Here is a 6,253-nt window from a genome sequence, read left to right as displayed (position 1 = left end):
GTTCTCGTGGGAAGGTCATCACTGCCGGAAAGGCTGTATGTTTTAATATCTGATAGTACTGGTCTCTGAACTCCACCCTCCCTCCATTTCCTTTACTTTTTCTGAATTACGTTGAGTATTTTCTCTTATTAATTTATTGGGAAGAACTTTAGAAACTGATACACTACCACGTTAACAAAAGAGACACTTTTGTTTACAACCATTCTTTTTTTATTTTTTGGCCATACCGCGCAGCTTGCGGGATCTTAGCTCCCCGACCAGGGATTGAACCTGGGCCTACAGCAGTGAAAGTGCCAAGTCCTAACCACTGGACTGCCAGGGAATTCCCTGTTTATAACCATTCTTTATATATTCCTTACTGTATTCTGATGCAGTTCATATGTGCTCCAAACCTCCATGGTGATTTATACTGGAAATGGTATGCATGTAATTTGTGATTTTGTTGAAATATTATTGCAATAACTTTAGAAAAGCAGTTGACACACATGAAAAGTGTTAATTTGAGTCAACTGATACCAAGGGATAATGCTTGATTTGTGGTAAGAGGTTTCATCGAAATATTTCTCCTAGTTGTCACTTAGCAAAGGTAATTGCTTACTAAGCTAGTCTCTTTGCATAAATTTCAATTTTCCAGCATTTGATTAAACTTGACAATTGGGAGTCTCCATGGAAACAGTGGAGCAAGATGCTACACCTTCCAAAATACATAAAAATAGTGCTCTCTCATTTGTTGCCTGGCAGCAATACTCCTTGTTTTTACTCACAGGAAAATTTATTTTTGCTGACTGGTGTAACTTTGGCAGGGAAAGGGAAAGGACAAAATAGTTCTCTCAGCAATCAAAAATTGATAGGGCAGTTTAACCTTTTCCTTTTTTTAAAGACCCAGGTGAGGTCTTCATAACTTTAAATAGCATAAAAAGCATATACAATACAGAAGCATAAAGCATATAAAATATAAAGGCAGAGTGAGTACGATCAGAGAGGAGCCTTCAGTAAGCCTTTGAGGACAAAGGTTCTTTGATTAAGGGACACACTAGATGAAGCAGTTGCGGTTCTCAAGCCGTGTGGGTTCAAACTGCATTTATAAGGCTTAACAATAGGTCTTAGTCTAAATTTCATTTTATCTCCCATCCTGGTTGGTCCCTGTGGTAGATAATATTTTTGTTCATGACTCCTTCTTCCCTCGCCATCCTCGCCATGGCTTACTACAGACAGAGCACGCTTCTCTAACTCACTCATTTTGGGTTTGGTCTAGAGATTGTGGATGAATGTAACAAACATCATGTCTGACCAGAGGCTCTACATGAATTTGTGAAATTTGGCTTGACCTCCTGCACATGTGCTATGAGGAGAGAATGCCCTGCATAGCCATTGCCCCTTCAGCCTGGGTCCTGGAATGAGAAACACGTAGAGCAGACCCAAATCTAAGGTCAGGGGAAGCCTGGCCACCCACATGCTGTGCACAGACCAGCGAGAGAAAAATAAACGTTTGTAGTTATAAATCACTGACATTTGGGAGCTGATTACTATGTAATATTATTACAGCAAAAACCTGACTAATATGGTCATCAAAAAAAAAAAAAAAAAGAGGGCTTCCCTGGTGGCGCAGTTGTTGAGAGTCCGCCTGCAGATGCAGGGGACGCGGGTTCGTGCCCCGGTCCGGGAAGATCCCACATGCCGCGGAGCGGCTGGGCCTGTGAGCCATGGCTGCTGAGCCTGTGCGTCCGGAGCCTGTGCTCCGCAACGGGAGAGGCCACAACAGTGAGAGGCCCGCATACCGCAAAAAAAAAAAAAAAGAAATGGTTCTGAAGAACCTAGGGGCAGAAAAGGAATAAAGATGCAGATGTAGAGAATGGACTTGAGGACACGGGGAGGGGGAAGGGTAAGTTGGGACGAAGTGAAAGAGTGGCATGGACATATATACAGTACCATATGTAAAATAGATAGCTAGTGGGAAGCAGCTGCATAGCACAGGGAGATCAGCTAGGTGGTTTGTGACCACCTAGAGGGGTGGGATAGGGAGGATGGGAGGGAGGGAGATGCAAGAGGAAAGAGATATGGGGATAAATGTATATGTATAGCTGAGTCACTCTGTATACAGCAGAAACTAACACACCATTGTAAAGCAATTATACTCCAATAAAGATGTTAAAGAAAAAAAAAAAGATTGTTCCTATTAGTGCTTACTGTGAGCAATCATACAGACTTTAGAATGTGCATGCTGGGTTCTGATTAGCTGGTGACCACCTTTCCAGTCATCAATCAGATGGAGCAAGGTCTGATTAAATGACTGGCTTGTCCTGATGACGCTGAGGGTATTTTTTGTTTTTTTTTTAAATTTATTTATTTATTTTATTTTAATTTTTGGCTGCATTGGGTTTTCATTGCTGCTCACAGGCTTTCTCCAGTTGAGGTGAGCGGGAGCTACTCTTCGCTAAGGTGAGCGGGCTTCTCATTGTGGTGGCTTCTCTTGTCACGGAGCACGGGCTCTAGGTGCGCAAGCTTCCGTAGTTGTGGCACGTGGGCTCAGTAGCTGTGGCTCGTAGGCTCTAGAGTGCAGGGTCAGTAGTTGTGGCACACGGGCTTAGTTGCTCTGCAGCATGTGGGATCTTCCTGGACCAGGGCTCGAACCCGTGTCCCCTGCAATGGCAGGCGGATTCTTAACCACTGCGCCACCAGGGAAGTCCCCTCACACCTTATTTTAATCATCTAACTGGTGCCCCTAAATTCCCAAATTTCAGTTCTTCCACAATGTTTTACCCACTTTTTAGCTTCAGTCAGTCTCTGAAAACAACCAAGTGTAAAAGAAACAACATGGGTATAAAAAAGAGCCCTGGGGACTTCCCTGGCGGTCCAGTGGTTAGGACTCCATGCTTTCACTGATGGGCCTGGGTTCAAGCCCTGGTTAGGGAACTAAGATCACACAAGCCTTGAGGGACAGCCAGAAAGAAAAAAAAAAAAAAAGAGCCCTGGTCTGTCGGGTAAGATTCCAGTTCCAGCCCTTCCCTTCTCTGTAGGACCTCAGCCTCCAATATGCAAAGGGAAGGATTGGGATAATTAGGGGTTAGAAACGCAAATGCCTAGAGGAGCCAGGGAGGGACAAATGACAGGAACAAATGGGGCTGTGCTGGACTGGAGGAGCCCACCCACCCTCAGGGAAGCACTGCTGCAGGTCCCAGGTTGCCAGGCTTTACTATTTATCCAGGCACTGGAAGTCGGGTTTTTATATGGAATCTCCTGATTTTTGAATATTAGCAGATGCACTTTAAAACGTTTTGTGAATTCCTTGCAGGCCAAATTAACCTCACCTATGAATCCGTCTGGCACATGGTGAGCTGACCCTGGCTCAGACGCTCTTTAAGGCAGGGGTCCTCAACCTGCGGGCCGAGGACCAGTACCTGTTGGGAACCCGGCCACACAGCAGGAGGTGAGAGGCGGGGGAGCGAGCAAAGCTTCATCTGCCGCTCCCCGTTGCTCCCCATCGGTCTTACTGCCTGAACCGTCGCTCGTATTACCGTCGGAACCATCCCCCCCACACCCGGGACTATGTTAAAACTGTCTTCCACGAAACCGGTCTCTGGTGCCAAAAAACTGGGGACTGCTGCTTTAAGGCCCATTGTTTCACGCTCCCAGAATCCACTCAGGCGCCACCTAGTGACGGCGACTGTCACACTTCCCAAGAAGGCAGTGCAGGAAAGGACTTTCTTTTTTGGGGCCTCGCTTGGTGTGGCATGCGGGATCCCAGTTTCCCCACCCCGAACTCCAACCAGGGGGGGGGTCCCACGCCCCCTGCAGCGTAAGTGCGGAACCTTAACCACTGGATCACCAGGGAATTCCTGAAAAGGACTTTTAAAATAGATCGAGGGCTTCCCTGGTGGCGCAGTGGTTGAGGGTCCGCCTGCCGATGCGGGGGACACGGGTTCGTGCCCCGGTCCGGGAAGATCCCACATGCCGCGGAGCCGCTGGGCCCGTGAGCCATGGCCGCTGGGCCTGCGCGTCCGGAGCCTGTGCTCCGCGACGGGAGAGGCCACAACAGTGAGAGGCCCGCGTAACGCAAAAAAAAAAAAAAAAAAAAAAAAAAAAATAGATCGATTAGGAGGTAATTTATTTGTATGCCAAAAAAATTAATTTTCTAAATGACTTCCTAAATGGCCTCTCAGGTGTAATTAGAATATAACCAGATAGATCAAAATCATACACGATTTACTCACAGCTAATTGGGAACATAGGATTATGCAAGTGAATAACATTTATTATTTACTACATTCCAGGCGCTGTTCTGCTTTAAAGTATTATTTCATCTAATCCTCACCATAATCCTATGAATGAAGTACTATTACTACCCTGATTTTATCAGATGGAGAAACTGAAGCCCAGAAAGATCGTGTAACTTATAACAAAGTCACACAGCCGATACCCCTTCCTGTCCAGCTCCGACCCCGGACACAGCAGCCGACGCGATGTTGATGCCCAAGAAGAACCGGACTGCCATTTATGAGCTCCTTTTTAAGGAGGGAGTGATGGTAGCCAAGAAGGACCACCACATGCCTAAGCGCCCCGAGCTGGCAGACAAGAATGTGCCCAATCTTCACGTCATGAAGGCCATGCAGTCTCTCAAATCATGAGGCTACATGAAGGAACAGTTTGCCTGGAGACATTTCTACTGGTACTTAACCAACGAGGGTATCCATTATCTCCGGGATTACCTCCACCTGCCCCCTGAGATCGTGCCTGCTAACCTGCGCCGCAGTCGCCCTGAGACTGGCAGGCCACACAGCCCAAAGATCTGGAGGGAGAGCGACCTGCAAGACTCACAAGAGGGGAAGCCGACAGAGACACCTACAGATGAAGCGCTGTGCCCTCTGGTGCCGACAAGAAAGCTGAGGCTGGGGCTGGGTCAGCAACCAAATTCCAGTTTAGAGGCAGATTTGGTCGTGGACGCGGTCAGCCACCTCAGTAAAGTTTGGAAGAGATTGTTTTGTGTTGAATTAACGTGTAGCCAGAAAAGATTAAAAAAAAAAAAAAAGTCACACAGCCACTTAGTAGTAGAGCTGGGATTGGAACCCAGGCAGCCTCAGTCAAGAGGGTTTGCTTTCCTAGATAGAAGCTAGATTAAGGCATCATGGTTGTAATAGTCACTTCAGTTGCAAATGACAAAAAGTAAAGCAAAAACAAGGCAGGGTTAGGGTTTCTGGATGTAGAAATATCTGGAGTCCAAACAGTGGCATCTCTCCCCTCTGTCCCCCACTAGGTTCTGCCTTCTTCTGGTTTGTCTAATCTCAAGAAGGCACAGGACAAACATGGTACCTTCTGGCACCACAAAACAATGGGAAAAGAGCGGTTGTTCAATGAAAGGTCCTGGAAAAAAAAGGCTCACGTTTTAGAGAAAAAAAAAAACTGGATCTCTACCTAACACCATGCACAAAAGTGAGCTCCAGACAGATTAAAGACCTAAATGGGAAGATAAACATATAAATTTAAAATGAGAAAATGTGAGAGATTGTCTATGTTGAGGACTACAACGAAACTCAAAAGCACACATGCCATAGGAAAAAACTGATAAAACTGATGACCTATTTGTGTTCAATGAAGAACACTATGGAAAAAGTTAACAAATAACAAAGATAGGAGAAGACAGTTGTAATGTCTAAAACTGATAGCTGACTAATATCTAGGATATTTTGCAAGAGACTCTTGCAAATCAACAAGAAGGAACCCCATGGGAAAATGAGCAATTAATAGGAGACAAAGCAAAAAGGCCTATGCTGGGATGCTCAAGCTCACTAGTAACTAGAGAAATAGAAAAGGAAACAACATTGAGAGTTCACTTTACACTTTTTAGACCAGCAAAAAATTAGAAAGATGGATAATGCCATGTGATGGCTGGGACTAGGGGCATAGGGTCCTGCAGGCCCCGCTGGCAGGAGTGGTGCAGATGTTCTGAAGAGCAATCAGGCATTTCTTAGTGACATAAGAATATACACACCCTGGGCCACAGACTATATCCCCGGTTATATGTCCCAAAGGATTTTTCATCCTGGCCCATATGGGAACCAGGATGAGAGCGTTTATCATAGTACAGTTTGTGTTGACAGATAATTGGACACAATCTAAGCATTCACGCTGTGGGAGGGGAAACACAAAACACAGCGGAGCCCCACACAGCTGCCCCCCGAGCAGAAAGAAAGAGAGACTCAGGGCAGTCGAGGCAAGGTGCAGTCAGGCTACACTTGCTCTCAGCAAGTGCCTGCAG

At 46.0% G+C, this 6,253-nt stretch overlaps 1 pseudogene; it reads left to right on the top strand.

Moving 5' to 3' along the window:
* Positions 1-4,451: 4,451 nt before the first annotated feature.
* On the top strand, positions 4,452-4,973 carry LOC131764335 (small ribosomal subunit protein eS10-like; annotated as a pseudogene).
* Positions 4,974-6,253: the final 1,280 nt, after the last annotated feature.

Source organism: Kogia breviceps, chromosome 10 (assembly GCF_026419965.1).
Source record: "Kogia breviceps isolate mKogBre1 chromosome 10, mKogBre1 haplotype 1, whole genome shotgun sequence".
NCBI classification, from domain to species: domain Eukaryota; kingdom Metazoa; phylum Chordata; class Mammalia; order Artiodactyla; family Physeteridae; genus Kogia; species Kogia breviceps.
Note: the sequence above shows the minus strand (reverse complement) of the source record. Positions and strands in the feature narration are given on the sequence as shown.